General features: G+C 40.2%; 1 long non-coding RNA gene across 1 annotated transcript in view; it reads left to right on the top strand.

Moving 5' to 3' along the window:
* LOC112814431 (uncharacterized) overlaps nucleotides 1-20,402 on the top strand; it is a 73,558-nt gene that overhangs the window by 28,491 nt on the left and 24,665 nt on the right. Inside the window, exon 2 of the long non-coding RNA XR_012378407.1 lies at nucleotides 12,020-12,147. This is a non-coding gene — a long non-coding RNA (uncharacterized lncRNA). The remainder of the gene's footprint in view (nucleotides 1-12,019; nucleotides 12,148-20,402) is intronic.

The following is a 20,402-nucleotide window of genomic DNA, read 5'->3' as shown; positions in this document are numbered from 1 at the left end:
CTAACAACAAGGTCCTTGTAATCCCTCCACACTCCTGTTTCTCTGCTTATGAACCTGGAATGACTGTGTGTCTTGTAGATATCGAAATGCATCATAGTATAAAGCACTTGGAAATAGCTCTGTTAGACATAAAGTAAACTGCTGCCTATAAAACTGGGATTAATGAAACATTAGAAGCAAAGGTGTTTTCACTCGTGAGGCTTATGTTCCACTCAGGCAGGATTATTGGGTCTGGATTTGTTCTTGCTCCAGGAATTATACTGCTTTTCCATCTGAGAACCCAGTCGCCAGTTAAAAGAATTATGCTGATGAGCTACCGCGGGGTCGCCTTTGTTCTTTGCCCAGAGGGCCAGTGGCAAAAGGAAAGAAGAAGAAGCTGGAAAGCAGCTCATCCTTCGTACTAAAGGCTCTCTAGGGAGAGCATTATAAAAATTAAATAAAAGCAGATAAATAAACTTCCATTAAAACTTTGCTGTGCAACATCAGGAGTGTTCACAGAACTAACCAGCTATCTAGTCTGCGTTCAGAGATATAAATAAAAGACTTCTGTCAACCTGATATCATAAGGTTTTAGATAGCAAATATGCCATCCTTCAGTCTGGAGTAAAGAAACACTTACTTCATTCAACAGTTAAGTGAGCTGCTATCTGGCGCTCATTATATCTGTGATTTACAAGGACTATGCAGGCCAGTGTTGCCCACGTCAGAGACCACCAATATGAAATGCGGCAAATGGGATTTTTATCTTTCAGCACGCCTTGGAGTTGTTGCACAAGATACACTTCTCGGTCTGCATATAATCAATCTAACGTAAACCATTATCTCTGCCCAAAAGACTAAGCCGAAAGCTCCTAGGATCATACTTAAACCTGCCTGACGTTCACAGCTCCCTGGATTCCTCGCACAATCCTGGGCCGTGCAACATGCCTCGCAGAGACAGAGCTGTGCTGAATGTGAGAACAAAATGGACACTATCTCATGAGGAGTTTGTTGACAGGCTGGGGAGTGAACATTTCACCAAAAATCAAAGGGTGATTTGTTCCCAAGCTTTCAAATTAACTGGGAAATCCTGGCATATCAGGAGTGGGATTATTCTCAAAGTTCAAGCCCAAGGTTATTACTTTTTTTTCTTGCAATTAAAAAGATAAACATGGAGGCCTCACACTGTCTTTATTTGCTAGCAGTATTATTTAGAGATTCTGAAAGATAGTTGAATTCAAGTGTCTTCTAGAAAAAATAAGAGTGGTATGTTTTTGGCAACGGCCAGAATAGTGGGCAACTTATTACACTACCATTTTGGCTTTGTATATTTTTACATATTATTTTGCTTTTTAAAGTCCTTCTTAAAAAACTGCCTTCAGGGGCGCCTGGGTGGCTCAGTCCTTAAGTGTCTGCCTTCGGCTCAGGTCATGATCCCAGGACCCTGCGATCGAGCCCCGCATCCGGCTCCCCGCTCGGCGGGAAGCCTGCTTCTCCCTCTCCCACTCCCCCCTCCCACCCCCTACCACTCCAGCAAACCTCTCTCACTGTCTCTCTCTCTCTGTCAAAATAAATAAATAAAATATTTAAAAAAAAAACTGTCTTCAGGGTGAATGTTCAACACATACTCTCACCTTTAATTCTTAGTGCTCTTTTGTCCTTTGAATCACTGAGCTCATTTTCCCCCGAGGTAAGGAGCTTTGATAATTACACCAGCAATGTCCATTGGGTCTGAAGTTCCTAGCCCTCACCAGCACTCACTTTGTAATGAATGAATGAACATGTTCATTTCAACAATAAATGGCACGTGAGGCCTGTGGTTCCAGAAGGCGTCTGGGAAGCCAGGCCACATATCAGATGCCCCCCAGGCAGTTAGCTTGTCCACAAACTGCTGGAACAGGACCTGTAGTCTCACAAATCCACTCTCATAAACACAAGAGAATCCAGAAAGGTGTGGATGTGGATAAAACTTGAAAAATCAAATTATTGAATGTTTTTGGAACTCAGTATATGCCGTGTTTTGAGAAAAATTGACACACATTTTTTAAGTCAATTTAGTTCATGTAAAATTGAAAGGAAGAGATTATTACCATAGTTTCTCTGTTTTATATACAGCATCTGGGTTAATGTTGATACTATAAGCATTAGGAAAAGGATTGCTTTAAAGAAAGAAAAGGGAGTAGATGAAATATATCAAGTTCCTACAGATATCTGGAATGTTATACCAAAGAATTCAACATAATTGAGATAATCAAATTGTCCAAGTAAAACACTTAACACCTGTGAAGACATACTTTTCATTTTTCTAATAATCTGAAAAAAGTAATTTTTCAAATAACCTTTGGCAATTCTGCGTCAACCCCATTGTCTCTGGGGCATAATAATAAGAAGAGACTTCATAGTTTGGACAAGTCCTCTTTGGCATTTGTTTTCCATAGCCTTGAAGAGTCTTCACTGACCATTCTGAATAAGTAAAAATGCCACAATATTTATCCCCAAATAGTTAAATGGGTTCAGGCCAGCTTCTATTTTGGGAAATTGCACGTTGCCAACATAAAGAATTCCCCACATCATTTCTGTTATAAAGCTATTCATTTCCTGCCCTGTGGTGGAACTGTGCTTGCTTGCTTGCTTTTTTTTTTTTAACCCATAAAACTGGCTGTCTTATAGTGAGGAAGAAGAGGTAGTTATTTTATTATTTAGATGCCATTTTTTTCAGACAGTAAGCTGCCAAATCCATTTGAGTATTTTCCAAGAACCAACATTCTTAAACTTACCTTTTAGCTGTCTAGAAGATATCCCAGAAACCTCATTTATTGGTTACAATAAAACTCATGGCTTTGACATAATTCTTTTCCTATAAAAATAAAGGTATGTGGTAAAGCAAGACATACTGGGAACAGCAAATACGTAGATCAAAAGCTCACAGAAACGTCTCCTTCCCTTTCCACCCCATTATAGGTATCAGCAATGCCAGCATTTGCTAGAAAACCATCATGGCAGGGATGCTTAATGGGACCAACTTGACTGACAATTGCAATTCAGTTTTGGTTATTGAAGTCCCAGTGCATATTGTGCTGATAGAGATAAGAATGAACAATAATTTCTGCTCCAGCCCCAATGAAGACCAGCCACTATGTAGCTGTGTACTCCTTTGATTGTGAAAACACAGTGGCCAGCCTGATGGAAACAAGCAGGGAACATCCAACTGAGGCAAAAGGCAGGCAGCTTTTGTCCTGGGTTCAGTACTTGCAAACCTGTCTGCAGTGCTAAACCTGTTCCCAGTATTTCTGAGGCCCCAGCAAGACAACAAATAAAGGTCCATATACCATGTATCTAAATATTTAAAATATGTAAAGCTAATAAACCAGTGCATAATATATTCTTTCTATCTTAAGTATACCACCATGGTGACATGAAGGTCTTAGACTTTGTAGAATTAATTCATACTATAATGTAAATGGCGGATTTGAGCAAGTAGCTGTTAATGGGAAGGGGTGGGGTTGTATCACAAACTCTCAGTGAAAGATGCAGATAGGAGACATGGATAAGCTGAGACAAATATAATATGTTGTCCCTTTGTCAACTGTTAGTTTCACTGTGCCACTTAAAATAAAAATGGCAGACATGGAAAGACCTCTATGGATCTTTTTCCAGAGGTCTCTCTTGGACCATGATTTACATTAGGCCCATAGATAGGTTTTATATTTGACTGCCTTGGTCCTAGTCTTTCTTTTTTTTTTTTTTTATTGTATTATGTTATGTTAATCACCATACATTACATCATTAGTTTTTGATGTAGTGTTCCATGATTCATTGTTTGCATATAACACCCAGTGCTCCATGCACCACGTGCCCTCCTTAATACCCATCACCAGGCTAGCCCATCCCCCACCACCCTCCCCTCTAGAACCCTCAGTTTGTTTCTCAGAGTCTATAGTCTCTCATGGTTCATCTCTCCCTCCAATTCCCCCCCTTCATTTCTCCCTTCCTACTATCTTCTTTTTTTTTTTTTTAACATGTAATGTGCTATTTGTTTCAGAGGTACAAGTCTGTGATTCAACAGTCTTACATAATTCACAGTGCTCACCATAGCACATACCCTCCCCAGTGTCTATCACCCAGCCACCCCATCCCTCCCACCCCCTACCACTCCAGCAACCTTCAGTTTGTTTCCTGAGATTAAGAATTCCTCATATCAGTGAGATCATATGATACATGTCTTTCTCTGATTGACTTATTTCGCTCAGCATAATACCCTCCAGTTGCATCCATGTCATTGGAAATGGCAAGATTTCATTCCTTTTGATGGCTGCATAATATTCTATTGTGTATATATACCACCTCTTCTTTATCCATTCATCTGTCGATGGATGTCTTGGCTCTTTCCATAATTTGGCTATTGTGGACATTGCTGCTATAAACATCAGGGTGCACGTACCCCTTCGGATCACTACCTTTGTACCTTTGGGGTAAATACCTAGTAGTGCAATTGCTGGGTCGTAGGGCAGCTCTACTTTCAAATTCTTGAGGAACCTCCATACTGTTTTCCAGAGTGGTTGCACCAGCTTGCATTCCCACCAACAGTGTAGGAGGGTTCCCCTTTCTCCACATCCCCGCCAATATCTGTCGTTTTCTGACTTGTTAATTTTAGCCATTCCGACTGGTTTTGATTTGGATTTCCCTGATGCCGAGCGATGTTGAGCACTTTTTCATGTGTCTATTGGCCATGTGGATGTCTTCTTTGGAAAAATGTCTGTTCATGTCTTCCGCCCATTTTTTGATTGGATCATTTGTTCTTTGGGTGTTGAGTTTGATAAGTTCTTTATAGATTTTGGATACTAGCCCTTTATCTGATATGTCATTTGCAAATACCTTCTCCCATTCTGTCGGTTGTCTTTTGGTTTTGTTGACTGTTTCTTCCTAGTCTTTCTTTCCATTCACCTCTTTTACTGCTTCCCTCAGGGTGGTTGGGTCCAGGCAAATTAGTCAGCTCCTACCTCACCAAGCCCATGCTGTCCCTTTCACTGCCTGGAGTTCTTCCCTACCCCTGGCTTCGCTAGATCAAATCTTCCAACTTTCCCCCTGTGCTCGCTTCGGCAGCACATATACTTCCAATGTTCCGCCTGCCTATCCTCCCTTCTACAGTTTAAGTAGAAAGAGAAAAAACTTCCTCTTCTTTCAAGCTTTTCTTAATCAGCCCAGAATTGAATTCTTTGGATCACCTAGCTACTTTTTATTTCTCTATACTGCCTTATCCTGTTGGTCTTTGTGTACTTGTCTTAAATCCTTATTAGACCAAGTGCTCCCAGCAGTGGGTACCTTGGTACCGTCATCTTCATATGCCCTATATCACCTTCCACAGTGCCAGGACATATTAATGTGCAAAGAAGATGTTTTAAAATGAGATGAATAAATAGTGAAAGTTGGTGTTTGCTCTCAAGAACTTTATCTTCTAGTTGAGGAGAAAATGCTAAACCACAAGGCAGTATGGAATTAAATCTTTGCTTCATCATCATTACTGTTGTCCTGTGTGACCAAAATTAAGTGTTAGTGTCTATGCTTGGGATTTGGGAAGAAGATCTTTGAAGGCAGCCTAGATGGGAAAGGCTTCATGGAGGAATCAGGACGTGAACTTGACCTTGCAGGATAGAACATGGCATGTAGTAAAAATACTAGCATCTAACATTTTTTGAAAACATATTTTGTGCCAGGCCCTGCCTGTATCCAGTTCTTAACATGTCTAACTTCATTTAATTCTCATAATATTCCTCTATGGCAACTATTTTTATCCCCTTTTAATTACTGAGGAAACAGAGGTTTTAGCCATGGAGTCATTGACTATCGCAAGATTGGGGCAGAGATGAAATTTGAACCACTATTCCATTTTCAGGAGTAAGGGCTGATAAAGAGAAGGACAGCAGCAGTTTGCTGAGTGAATAAGTAATCAAACAATAGCTAAAGGGAAGTTGAGGCAGGGGTAGGGCATTCCAGTCAAGAGCAACATGAGGTTATGAGAAGACTGGCTTTCAAGTTGCAATAGGTTTACAATGGGAAGATGAGAGAGAGAAAATGCTCCCCTTAGCTGCTTGAGTAGGATCATTTACACCATACATGGGGTAAATCCCAAAGTCGCTCTTCTAGAGCTGGACCTAATGTCTCAGGTCAGGACAAAGAATGGCTTCTACATAGACAGCCAGTCTCCTTTGCTCTTGAAAGTTCCAGCAAGGGGATGTGATGGTTGTTGCTTGCAATCTCTAGAGCTTTCAAAAGAAATGTATGTGTCACCTCCAAAGGACAGAAGCCACTTGGCAGGGGGAAAAGACATAAGATCTCATGTGATGCAGATTCTTTTTTATAAAGCAGTACTTTAGCAATCTTAAAGTCATAGATGTAAAAATTTTTATATAAAAAAGGGACAAATTGAGTTTTATTCTCTCTCTGTAGTAGCACCTCCCCTCTTCCCTTGCTTGAATCATAATATAGCTGTGTATTTTCCACAGAAGTGGGTCAAAAACTATTAAGGACTATTTCCTCTTGATGCATTTTAGCCTTATCCTGAGGGGTTTTTGCAGTTTGTGAGTGTGGAAACTGTACACATACACTCACAAACCCACATTTGACCTTTCTCTGTATTTTATAAAAGTCTCACTCAGGACAATCTTGTCAAGAAAATTACCATATTAAACTCCCACCCCTCATCTTTCACTGCTCCTCTTATCCATTTCCATTCATATTTTAAAGGTAAGGAAGTGAAGCAATAAAATAAACTCCCAAGAATTTCCCATTGACTTTGAAGTGGGGCAGACCTAAGTTTAAATCTTACCTCTGCCCCTCCTAGTGCTGAGATCATGGGAAACTTTCTGAACATTAGTTTTCTTACTTGCTACATGGGGCTGTTGTGAAGAATATTTACGAAAATGTATAGAAAAGCCTGCAGATGCATATGCCCTGCATAGAAAAGGTGCTTAATGAATGATGGTCCGTTATTATAAGGAAGTTAGGGGCCAAATTGCATTTAGACCTCAACACCTCCACCATATGCAGGCTCCAGCTAACCCCACAAGGCTTGTTTTCCTAAACAAAGTGAAATCTTGGGGGAAATGGGTTAATGACAAGTCTTCAGTCCTGCAGCGTTAAAATTTCTTTCTTCCTATATCTTTTTCCATTTTGTCCTTGACAAGTGCCACCTCCCAAGTGATGAGTAGGTAACACATGATCTATGAAAGAGCAGACTCTCCATTTCTCTCACCACTACATTTCTCTGGAGGAGTTGAGAAAAATTTGGTGTTTTCAGAAAGGGTAATTAATATTGAGACATAACCACTGCTTCAGTCACCTGCATATCAATCAACTTTGGTAAGGCCAGAGTTCAATTAATTGATGACACCCTGGAGACACCCAAAGCCGTTAACAAGTCTCTAGAACGTCATGAGTAAACAAGCTGCAAGATCTGATCTCCCATAAATTCTCATTGCGGGGTTCCATCTCCTAATTCATCCTTCTATGCCAAAGACCCCTCTGTTAATAAATACTTTGCAAGAAGATAACATAGAAGCTAAATATTGAAAGGTCACAGCATGTCAAAATGAAACAGGAGGACATAGTACTTTTCATCGATGACCATCGGCAGATGACATTTTGTTTTAAATCCTATAACACAATTCATTTTTAAGAGAAAGCCTGTCTTATTGGGGAAGTTGCCTCAAGTAACACCCTTCTCACCTACATGCACTGTAGTGTGTCAGCAAGTTAGTGTTTATGTCCTCCAATGGGATTTGCTGGAAAGTTGTGCCAAAAGGAGCCATGGCTCTGTATGACAGCCTCAGGTGGAGAGAAGTTGTCCAGAGGCTAAGAGAGATGCTGGGTAATTAAACAGGGAGGCCATTAGACCACAGTGACTCCAATACTTGATAGCCTACGTAAGCAAACTGAAACCTAAGCCAAAGTCAGTGCACAGAATCCGAGCAAATGAAACTTAAAAACAACCAATCACAAAGCACCAACTAGGCATTCCCACATAGGGCAAGTGCTCAAACTCTGCAGACTCAACTGTCTATGCTTTCCTTCTGGCATCTTCTCTATAAAAATCTTGCCCCAAGCTCCTGTAGGAGGAGCACTCCTCACTACTCCTGGTTTAGCGGCTGCCTGATTTGAATGGATTGTTTGTTCAAACTCCTCAAAGTTGTAACATGTCTCAGTTTATCTTTCAGCAGCTCATTTATGCCACTTGGGGAGGGGAGGAAAACTGGGCAAACCAATACTGTTCTCTGGCCCTTGACTCAGAAGCTGAATCTAAAGCACCTTGGCTGGGACCCTCTTTTCAACAGTCTCTCTGGGAACCTCCAAGGGTTCTAGAGGTGATGCTCTTTTTAGGACAGGAAAGGATAAAAATGATAGTCATACCCGATAGAGAAATTGAAGGTGGAAATTATGGGGGAAGAGGACTTATTATCCAGGGCCAAGTTCCGATTTGCTTCTTTCTTTTCCATCATACAGTTGACCTTTGAACAATGCAGAGGTTAGGGGCGCTAACCCCCATGCAGTCAAAAATCCACATCTAACTTCTAACCCCCCAAAAACTTAACTGCCAATAGCCTACTATTGACCAGAAGCCTTAACAATAATGTAAACAGTTGATTAACACTTACTTTGTATGTTACATGTACTATAGACTCTGTTCTTATAATAAAGTAAGCTACAGAAAAGGAGAAGTCATTAATAAAATCATAAGAGAAAATTCATTTACAGTACTGTCCTGTACGTATAAAGTGAAATCTGCATGGGTGTGGTGCCACGTGGTTCAAACCCATGCTGTTCAAGGGTCAGCTGTACTGACCAGCTTCTCCAGGTAGTAGCTTCCAGGAGACCCCCCAGGGTGACCACATACACTGGAAGGGATCATCACCATTTCTGTCTCTGGAGGGAAAACTGGGGAACTTTCTTGTTCATCCCTCTCCTTTTTCAACCTGCAGCAAAGCTTTCAACCCTACTGCTTTTCCAGTCTCATAAATATGTTGTTTATTGGCCCATGTGATGTTTGCCTGTCTGACCCTCACCTATGACGTAAGTCCCTTGAGGTTAGGGTTAATGTCTTTTCTAGTCTGGATTTAACCAAGCACTCAGAGCCATAAGTGGGGGCTTACTATCAGTTTGTCTTGCAGCTCTTTCATGGTTTCCTTCTAGGTAACATATTTTACTCTCCAACTTGTATTTTAATTCTGTGCCTGGTTTTAGGAGAGAATACTCTCCATAGAGTGATCTGGTCTCTCATCAGCTTTTGGAAGCACACTGTCATGTAAACAAAATCAATTTTTCTAATCCCCAATAAAGTAAACTCGAGCACAAAAAAGTTCAATGTGCTTCAGCTTACACTGAAATATATAAATACTTCTGCGTCTCATAAGAAACAACACTAGGCATATTGTAAGCCATTTGGCTTTGGCATCATTCATTTTAGTGTTAGTGTTTCATTTAGAGGCAGATTCCTGAAAAATAGAACCATGACAAGACACCTTTTATAAATCAAAGCCCTGAAGTCACAAAACTATGGAGTTGTGATATCCAAGAAGAGGTCAATGGGGAAGGCTGAGCCATATGCTGACTTTAATAACATAACAAGGGTATCTCAGGCTTCCAGCCCATGTTCCTCTCCTGGGTGCTCCCTGAAAAGTGCTTTAGGACTTGGGTGAGACCCATTAATTTCATTTGTCATCTTTAGAATATGCATTTTGTGAGTTTAACTGAAAAAATAATTCTTCCATTTTTTCTTAGAAATGATGAAAATGTTTAATGTAACCAGACTCATCTCACATAACAACTACCAGTTAACCTTTTACTAAAACAATTTTTGAAAGGTCATGCCACTTTTTATTTTTCAGTCAATTTTTTTTCTCAGTGTAACAACTCTTTCACTCCAAAGCCCACTAAATAAACATTGTTAGAAGAAGTCATGTATTGACATTATGATTTCAGCAAAGACTCATTCACCGATTTGCTTGACAACAGCAGTTTCTAATAAGAGGATATATCATATGGAACAAATTTGAATTGTGTGCCCTGAGTGGATGAACCCAAAATATTTTTCTTTGTGAACATACATCAAATGAGAGGGACAAAAAGGTAGTATCTTCTATGATTCTCCCATCCATGGTGCATGTGAGCTATTTCCGTGTTTTTCAAAGCCTTCTTATGCTCAGTATTTATTTTGTTCTAAAATGTGTTTCTGTTCTGTAACTTCTTTTAGTGCGGTGTGGTAGTTTGTTGCAATAATGGCATCCAACTCCTTCCAACTTCCTTTTGCCCACACCTTTAGGTTGTCTCCTTCACTTGCAAATCATCTGTGCATTGGGCCCTTTTGGCTGCTCTTTGTAACACTGAGACCATCATGTAAAGAAAGAAACTCAGGCTAGCTTCCTGGAGAATGAGAGACCCATGAGGCCGAGATGAGCCATCCTAGTTGAGAAGTTCTAGACCAGTGATCCCCAAAATATGGTCCCCAGACTAACAGCAACAGCATCACCTGAGAACCTGTTATAAACGCAAATTCTGCAACTTCACCCCAGTCCTACTGAGTTGGAAACTCTGAATGTGAGGCTCAGCAGTCTGTGCTTTAATGTCCTGTCTAGGTTATCTAAATGCATACTCAAGTTTGAGAACCATCCTCTAGACCAACAAGCCTGCCAACTGCCAAACACATGAGTGAGGCTATACTAGACCAGGGGTAAGCAAGGAACACAGCCTCACCCATTTGATCACATGTTGTACATGGCTGCTTTTACACTGCAGCAGTGGACTGAGTAGTTGTGACGGAGAAAACATGGCTTGCAAAGCCTATGAATTCACATCTGGCCCTATATAGAAAAAGTTTGCCCACCACTGTTCTAGACCAACAAGTTCCAGCCAAGTCAATAGTTAACAACAGGGATCAGCCAGCCAAGCTAGTCTGGACCAAAAACACAGCCCAGTTAACCCACAGAATCATGAGAAACACTAAGTGTTATTTTACGCCAGTGAAGTTTGGAACGTTTTTGTCTTCATTAAAATGTGTAAGATACCAATGAGTGCAAAAAACATCACCTATCTGAAAGTCGAGAGCTGACTCTCACCGCCTTCCAGAAAATGATGGTCTTGCACTTAGCCTCCAGCCTTCCCACCTACAATCAAGCTTTCTCTTTTTCCTTTGGCAAGTACAATAAATCTTCATTACATTACATTTATGATCAAACAGTATTTATTTACTTGTAAATTATTGTTATTTATAGAAACGTTTCATCATTAATTTGATATATTTTACTATCTGCAAAAATCCTTTGGTATCTTGCACTGGGATGGAGCGTGTCATTTTTCCCACTAAAATTAATGGAAATATTTTTATAATTTAATGACTTTTCACTTAGGGTTTGCAGAAATGAATAAAGTTATTAAAAATATCACTCTACAAAGAAACATAAGATGTTAGTGGCTATGTTTGTGCAGTGGGATCATGTACACTTTTATTTTGGGTATGTTTGTACTTTTCGAATCTTCCCATTTAAAAAATAATACATATCATTTTAAACCAGGACCACCCCCTGTTCTAAACAACAGATATTACTCATTTGTGTTATTTTCTTTTTTTTAATTTAGGCTAAGTTGTGTCATGTGTTCCAAAATATTACATATACAATTCTACATGATTAATACCTCTGGGTTTTACCTTTAGCACTTTATTAGTTACTGAGAATGGGATAAAGCCTATCTTGAGACATATAATAGACAATCCCAAGTTAATTTCACCAGAAAGGACTGCCTCTTTGATTTGGCAACTATATATGGAAGTGAATGAGACCCCACGCTAGGGAGAAATTGAAAAGGAAATATATTCTTTGGTTGGTAGTGTTCTTCAGCTTCTGTGAAAATGGAAAAGGAAGAAATGGGTTTTAATGAGGATAGGAGGGTCATAGCAAGGTACATTTGGTGGGGGAGGGAAGGGCAGGTTCAAGAGCATTGCTGAAGTAGGGGTAAAAATTTGCCTTTTCTGTTATCCTTTTAAATCTAGATTAGATCACCATCCACCTGGTACTGTTTAGATGAAGGGCCCGCCAGAGGCAGAGGGATGGACAAAATAACCTATTGAAACTTCCGACCTTGAAATTTTGTGAAAGTAAACCAGGAGTGTGAGCTTTCGTAAGTAAATTTTCTCCATTTGTTTCAACTTAAATGTACTGCCTCCTGATTATTCAGGGGTGTGTGAGAATCTGGGTCTGGATGGATTCCTCCTCATGGGCAGATTCCTGCAGAATATTTATTTAACAAGACAGCTTCTATGTGCAAGCATTACTGGGTAGATCGCTGATTGCATCAGCCGGCCTTGCTCGAACGGAGTCATGAATCTAATCAGATGGCACCGGCTTATTTCCTAAGTCCAAGGTGGACCTGGTAAATTCAGGCAGCGGTAGATATGGTGTATGATGTTTAATGCTGGAAGTTATATGAAAACACATTCCCCAATACTTTTGAAAGGTGTGGAAGTGAAAAAGAAACCTTAAATTTTCAAATAAATTAGGAAAAATAGAAGTAATTTGTTCAGAGACCTTTAAGATAAAGCCAGCCTTCTGCTTTGGTAAGATTATAAGATTTTTATGAGGCAGAAGATCTCATCAGTTTGCTAGTACTCCAGATGGGGATGCTTGGGCCTGATTCAGAGAGAAATGCCTGGAATGGGTCCAAATTCCAAGCTGGGGAAATAGCGGGAATTGCTTTCTCCTGACTATGTTCAGTGTTTTTAGTATAAATCACTTATCAGCCAGAGGTCCTTGTAACTTATGTACTAAGGTATTTTTTGTGTGTGGAAAAAAAAAAGGTATCAGGGGATCAGTGGCAAACGAACTATAGTATCTTTCATAAAGCTCTGGTATTCAAAGCTCTTTTGGACACAATTACCAATGATTTTCACCACCCAGGATGAGGTGAACAAGCAAGTCTGTTAGAGCTAATGGTCTTCCATCCTCAGAGCTGAGATGACAGCTGTGACTCACATGCAAGGTTTCATATTGCTACAGTAGCCCCTGAGTTATCGCTGTGTATGAAAACAAATTCCAAGCTGGAAAGGTTTGGCTTGATTAACAATGATATTTTGGGGCTTCATATTAGTGTGAAATTACCTGGAACTGTTCCCCAAACACCCTAGATACCCTCCTTCTCCTTTTGGAACTGATTTTTCTCAGGATTTCTTTTTGGCAGCCACTTAGGCTAAGATTACCCAGGGCTCCTTGGGCCAGCAGGGAAAGCCAATCTTTTGGTTTTTCTCATCTACAAACAAAGCTTCTTCTCTCTGAAAGTATTTCAACTCTTCCTAAGAATTTAGGCCCATTAGTAGAGTGTCTGGTGATGAACTTTACAAATCTCATCAAACATACTAGAGGGGTGAGTAAATCAGTGCTAGCAGGTATATGGGAGACTCAGCCAGATGCCTCTTGGAAGCCAGTTGCTGTGGTTATCTGTTTCTAACTGAAGGCAGAATCAGATCGTGAGATTGGCTAATAAAGAAGGCAGGAACCAGATGGGCATCTGATCTCAGGCCTGGTGTCCAGGAAGTGCCTCCATGGTGGTGCGGCACTGCTGTGAAGGTCTCAGTGGATCAGTCCTGGCAGGTGTTAACCCACGCAGGCAAAACAATCCCCAGTGCCAAACTCCAGAGAGCTGTCTCTTTTGCATTGCATGCTGAAGAATTTACTGTAGACTTCGTAGGAGCACTCTGTTTTTGAGATATAAAGAATATTAGGCATTATTTCAGAAGAAAGGAAAAACAGAGGTTCTAAGAAAGTGGAAGTTCATGCAAATAATAGGGCTAGTTCTATAAGTAACTCCAATTCCAGTGCTCTTTGTCTAATATGCATACAGCCTTCATCATGGTGGAAAGTAGAAATCTGGCCCAGGTAGACATGAGATCTTAGTGTCATAGAAATTATTGTGTGACTACTGTGTGTAAGGCACATTGTTAACAGAAAGTTGCAAGAAGCAGCCTGAAGTCTCAGAGGGAGGGACTAAAGACTAATGGCTAAGAGCAGTAGAAGTTTGAAGGGAAGATGGAATTGGACAAGGCAGGAGAATCAGTGACCTCTTATATGTGAGGACATGTTACTCTCAAGTAGAGAGAGAATGCTTTGGGCTTGAGTTTCAAAGGCCTCCATAAAAGCCTTATGGTTTTTGCTCTTTGTTTTAGTCTTGACTTTAATTTTAAGTAAAGTCCCCTCTGTAGACTATGATGACCGAGAGAATGATTATGGATCCATTTATTTGGTAACTCTTTGGGTTTGCCAATTCACATTCAAGTGGCTTTAGAATGGGAAAATAGAACAAAGTAGCCATATAGGAGTCAAATCACATAAAAATCTGTCATAAGAATATTCAAGTTTATTGGCTTGTGCAGTTAATTTCCTCTGCTTTTAATGACTTAATGATTCTTTGGATGCACTGTGTTTTCTATTTTTATTCCCAATGACGTACTATACAGTACTGGACTATAAATCTCATCTAGACTCAGTCAAGTGTGGTTCTATATGAATAGATCGGTTACTTGTTAAAAATGCAAATGGCTATTTTATATAAAAAGGAACATTTACAATACTGCTCTCTGCCAGGGCTGCCATCTACAGCTGAGCAGGCTGCACACTGGACAACTGCACAGGCATCTCTGGAGAGGCACCCTATATGCCCTATATGCAACCCTATATGCCATTCATAAATTTGAAGTGGCTCTATTGACTCCTAATTAGCAAACACATCATGAGAAACCATAGAGTGTTCTTTCCAGACTATCCCCTGATTCTTCTCTGCTTTAACCTCTATGTGTTACACAGAATGATTGGGACAAGACAAAGTAATACCCTATACAGGTGGATGAGTTAAGATTTGACCAGGGCAGTAAGACAACTCTGAATGACATAGAATAGGGGATTTATTACAAAGATCAGACCTCACACAATGATGACAGCCGGGGAAGAATTCTCTGGAAGATACGCCGCTGTATCTGGTGCCGTCACTGTAGTCACAGCTGCTGCAGCTGTGGCGAAGTCACTGCAGGCCAGCAGGGCCAGCTGTTGGAATAAAAAGCTAGATACGAAATGAAGGAGACCAAAGACAAACTGGAACCTGTGGGGATGAACTGGAAGCTACCTAGGCATCTCGGAACCTGCATCTGTCTCTCACTATGTCCGACCTCTATGCCTGCGAGACTAGAAGAAGCAGCCCGTGGTTTTGCCATGAGCTGCATTTGCAGCAGGCCAAAGACTTGGAGAAATCGGAGGAGGGGATCCAGCAGGAAGAACTGGGGGCCAGGCTGCTGCTTCATGATGACAAAGAGAGCAAGCCCATGGTGACTGGGGGACAACAGGCATAAGCTGTCATACCTGCTGCTCTACACCCACCTTCAGGCTGGAACATCTGCCTCACTTCTGTCTTCTAACTCTCACGCAAAATTTCTCTTGTGGCTCTTCTTAACCAGGAGCCATATAGGAGAGGAATTTTGAGAAACACATTTCCAGCTCAGCTAAGTTGACCCATTGCAAAACCACAACAGATCTGGAAATTCTTGTAAAGAGACAGTGAGTCACTTTATACTTTTTGGTGGAGAGGTTCAGACTAGGTGATACACATATAAATGTATAAACTTGCTGTTCTCACTAAATGAGTCAGTCCCAGTGAAAGAATAATTGATTTGAGTAGCTATGGTTAATGGCATTTTTTATTTTTAAAAGTGCCATTCCATTAATCTCCAAATGGAGCCAAAGCTTCTGTTCCTTCCATTCATAATTCTGTCTTAAAATCAGATCATGAAAGAGAGCTCAGCAAATCATCTTGCCCCTCCTTTGTCACCTGCACTGAGCTGGATTACACTCCATTCATTTATTGAGCAAACACGCATTGATCTGCCATTGTTCCACATTTGAGATCTGCTCAGGCTAAAATCTGGGAGAGCTGCTCTGGACAGATGAATCTGAACTTAAATCAAGCGTTGATCGAGAAACAGTATGTTTATTTTGAGAGGACCCTAAAAGCAAGTTAGTGAGGCTATAATGTGTGTGAACTTGAAATTCCCACTAATTTCAACCTCCTCTAATGACTTCAGAATTACACCCAGAAGGGGAGAAATAGTCATCAACTCCACTGGAAAAAGCAAAGAAAATAAGGAACATTTGTGCTTTCCTTATAGGCACTAAACAGTACAAAGGAAGGGAGGTTGATATTTACCCTTTAGGAAGTCAGAGTTGATGTTTTGAGTCAGACCATTCCTAAAAGTGATAATCAGAAAAATTGCATAATGGTTGTGATAAAAACATAATACAGGTAAGACCAGCTGACCCTCTTAAGTCAAGCCTCACATGGTATTATTGCCTAATTTGGGGGCCATCTCAGATCTAGAGTCTGGCCCCTCGCTTTGCAATTTAAAGGTCTAGATTTTGTTATTTCTGTGGTAGAGATCAGGCTCCAAGGAATTGATTTAGGTCCCAAGGACATAGAAGATTGATTCATAAACCCAATAATAAGTTATAAATCGAAAGGTTTCTTAATGATCTTCAAATGAGAGTAAATGGAGTTGGGTTTCTTTAGAGACATTTGTGTCAAGATGGATGAAATACAGTTTTTTACTGTGAAAGTATTTCTTTTTATCTAAAAAGTTTGATGGGCCATTTGGAAACAGAGTCCCCCCTCCTCCCATCTCCCAGTCTCCCTCCTCAATTGGGAATCCCAGAAGAGAATTGTGTTGCGTGTGGGCCTGTTGATTCTGTCCAAGGATGGTAGTAGGGTTCTATTCTGCTTGCAGGCTCAAGTACCCAGCAATAAATTGGATATGAAGGCATTTTTATTGGATGGTTCAGAATGCAGAGAAAGTAGCAGGAGTTTGAAGAGAGTGGAGAAGTTTTTAAATAGGCATTATGAAGGAGAGTGAGCTGACCAAGAATAGTGATGGGAGGGTGGCTGAGGAGGGCCAGTGGTCATGAACTTGTCCATCTTCCTTAAGAACTACTTCGTCTGCCCACAGTTGTCCAGAGAAGGCAGGTGGTTGGACTCATCCTGGGTTGGGCTCTGCCAGGCAAGCAGAAAGTTGGGGAGGAAGGCTGGTTGAGTGCCCTGCTCCCCATCTTAGATAAACTTTATCTGCCCAGTTCTGAAGAGTTAATTATCAGCCTCTCAGCAAACATTGAATGTCAAAATGAGGCATCTTTTTTTTTTTCCCCCTCTAACCCCTGGACAGATTTTTGGAGAAAAATGTTTATATGCAATGCTGTGTAGTAGTTCTAGCCACTTTGTGACTTACACTTTAAAAAAAAAATCTGAAGATTTTATATCCATGTAAAAATTTACAAAAATTTACAAAGCATTTCATTTGTGATGAAGTCCAGATTAAGAACTCAGTAGACACTTTAATGATATCAATTAGTATTTTTGCCCTCTAATATTATTGCCCTTTGAACAGCCCGTTGATTTTATTTTGGGGCCTCTTGGTGGAGAAGTAAAATAAGGTACTTTGTCCTCTAACCAAGATGGAGTCACATGGTCCAAGCTAAACCCATCTGATATTTTCTCTCTGGATGCTCAGTTATTAGTCAGTTTATAAAGATGACAGAGGAAGAGGTTGGTGGATGAAATGGCTGGAAAGCATTCGTTCCTGACAATCAGTAAAGGAAATGTAACCATATGAGATGGTTAAGTATTTTCTTTTGACTAAGTGCCAGAGCCATCTGTACTAGCTCTAGTTCCTATCCTATTTCTGAACCTTATCGTCTGGCCTTTCAAAACTCTTTTCTGGGGCGCCTGGGTGGTTAAGTCAGTTAAACATCTGCCTTCAGCTCAGGTCCTGATCTCAGCGTCCTGGGATGGAAGCCCATCCCTGTGGTCAGGCTCCCTGCTCAGAGGAGAGTCTCTTTCTCCCTCTCTCTGCCCCTCTCCCTGTTCCTCCTCCCCCCTCCCTCCTCTTTGCCCTCCCTCCCTTTCTTTCTCTCTCTCTCTCTCAAATAAATAAATAAAATCTTTAAATAAAACCCTCTTTTGTGAACTACCCACTATCTCTCCAGAAAACTCTATTTTTTATGTTAGTCAAATTTGTTTTTTTATTGCTTACCAATTAAAAACCCGAAGAGAATCCAGCCTAGTTCAAAATTCTGTACCTCAGCAATGTAACTTTGACAGGGGACAGGACTATGATGATCAGTTTTCACTTGAGGAATGATTTCTGATTTAGTTGGTACATGTAGCAAGAGACTCTTAATCATAGGAAACAAACTGAGGGTTGCTGGAGGGGAGAGGCGGTGGAGAGATGGGGTAACTGGGTGGTGGACATTGGGGGAGCACGTGATGTAATGAGCACTGGGTATTATTCAATACTGTGTATTCCTCTTGCAAAGGTGCAGGCACATTCCTTGGTGTTCTAGCCCCCGAACAACAGTTTTCTCAATTTTATTTTATATTGTAACCTGACATAAACATTTAAGGATTCAAATGCAAGATTTGTCAGAAGATAAGTTTCCAATTATGGAAAAGCTGGATTGGGAGGACTTTTTTCCTACAAGCACAGGATAAACTTTTGATACATCACCTGCCAATGATAACTAACTCATTAATTATTAATGCTTCTTGAGCTGGATTCTTTAAACTGGACTCAAGGTCCAGTTTATTAAACTTACTAGCTCTGAGTGTCATGGTACATAAGCCTGGAATATCAAGATAGAAGGTAAAGGTGGTGGAGGCATAGAAAAGACCTCTTTAATTTCATTCGTTGTCTTCCATTAAGCTTCCTGGCTTAACAGATACTAAAGGATCATTAGAAGGTTGAAATGAAGTATGATTATTTCATGAACGAACAACATCTCTTGGGTTACCAGAATAGCAAGACTCTCGGGAAGACAAAAAGAGACTGGAAAAGTAAAAATAAGATCCTAAGCACATTCATATTTATAAAATATTATCAAATTCATTCGATCTTAGTAATTAACCTGTCAGGTATAGCTCCTACAGGACACTGTAGGACTAACAAAGTTAGTCTACATTATATTTAAAAATGAATGCCCTTTATCTTTCCCAAATTACAAAATCAAACATTTGGTGGATTACCCACTAAGCTCTATGCCAAATTTCCTATAAATAAACCACAGACCTGGTTCTCCCAATCTGTATCACTGTGAAGAACAAGTAGACGTTTGATCTTTTAAGTTTCATGAATGATCCTGTTGAATATGTGTCTTTTATCAGAAACCACCTTGATCTTTTTCCTTTTATAAGCATATGGGACATAAATAATAAAAACTAGTTCAAAAGACCCTACTTTTCAGCTCTTCTGTTTCTAGATTTGGTTAAAAATCATCTTATGTGTGCACTTCCTCTTTGCAATTTCCAAGTCTGCTCATTACCTTGCAGAGATTTTTGTGTTGGTTACTTTCTGAGGATGTGGAGGATTGTAGCTAAATCTCATCAGGAAATTCAGTCTCACCAAAAGATGGATAACTTCTGAGAAATCCAGTCTATGATGCTATTTTCTTATATGTCCCTAATGTGTAATGAATGTTTCAATGATGTTTTTGTTGAGGATGGGAAAGAAGAGAAAGTTTGAAAAAAATGCCTGCTATATAATTCCTAAAATAAGAGAATTAGCTTTAAGTAGTAAGAATTATGAGTCAGAAACAATTCTTCCTTTCCTTATTTGATGAACAGTTATTGAATGCCTGCCCTATACCAAGCAGTCCCTTTAGCAAAGGAACTCAACAAGTAAGAAGTAAATGGGCAATTAAAATGCAATATGGGAAGCTGTGCTGGGGAAAACAGATGCTATGGGTGCTCAGAGAAGGGACAGGACTCGGGTTCTCATTGCTAGGACATGAAAGATTCAATCAAGTAGTGGCCTTCTGAGTCCAACTTAAGGGAAAATGAAGGGAGCACATATTACAAAGCTACAAAGATGAAGCTCAAGGGGAGCTCCTAGGGAGGGAGTAACTTATGGGTATTAAAGGCAAAGAAGCAGTGAAAGCAAAGAGGATAAATAGAAGTTCTCAACCTTCTGTGCAGGAGAATCTGGGAAATTTCATTGAAAAGGCAACTTTTTTGGTCCCTCTCCCAAATATTCTGATATAATAGATCTGGAGCAAAGTCAGAAAAGCTGCATTTTCTTAACTTAATAGGTTTTTTTTTTTTTAAAGATTTATTTATTAGAGAGAGAGTGGGGGGAGAGGGAGAGAGAGAATCTCAACCAGACTCCCTGCTGAGTGCAGAGCCCGATGTGGGGCTCTATCTCGAGACATTGAGATCATGACCTGAGCCAAAATGAAGAATCTGATGCTCAACTGACCGAGCCACCCAGGCGCCCCCAGAAAGCTGCATTTTTTTTATTATGTTAATCACCATACATTACATCATTAGGTTTTGATGTAGTGTTCCATGATTCATTG

This window comes from Callorhinus ursinus, unplaced genomic scaffold (genome assembly GCF_003265705.2).
Source record: "Callorhinus ursinus isolate GAN/ISIS: 27379988/994484 unplaced genomic scaffold, GSC_fseal_2.0 scaffold6, whole genome shotgun sequence".
NCBI classification, from domain to species: domain Eukaryota; kingdom Metazoa; phylum Chordata; class Mammalia; order Carnivora; family Otariidae; genus Callorhinus; species Callorhinus ursinus.
Note: the sequence above shows the minus strand (reverse complement) of the source record. Positions and strands in the feature narration are given on the sequence as shown.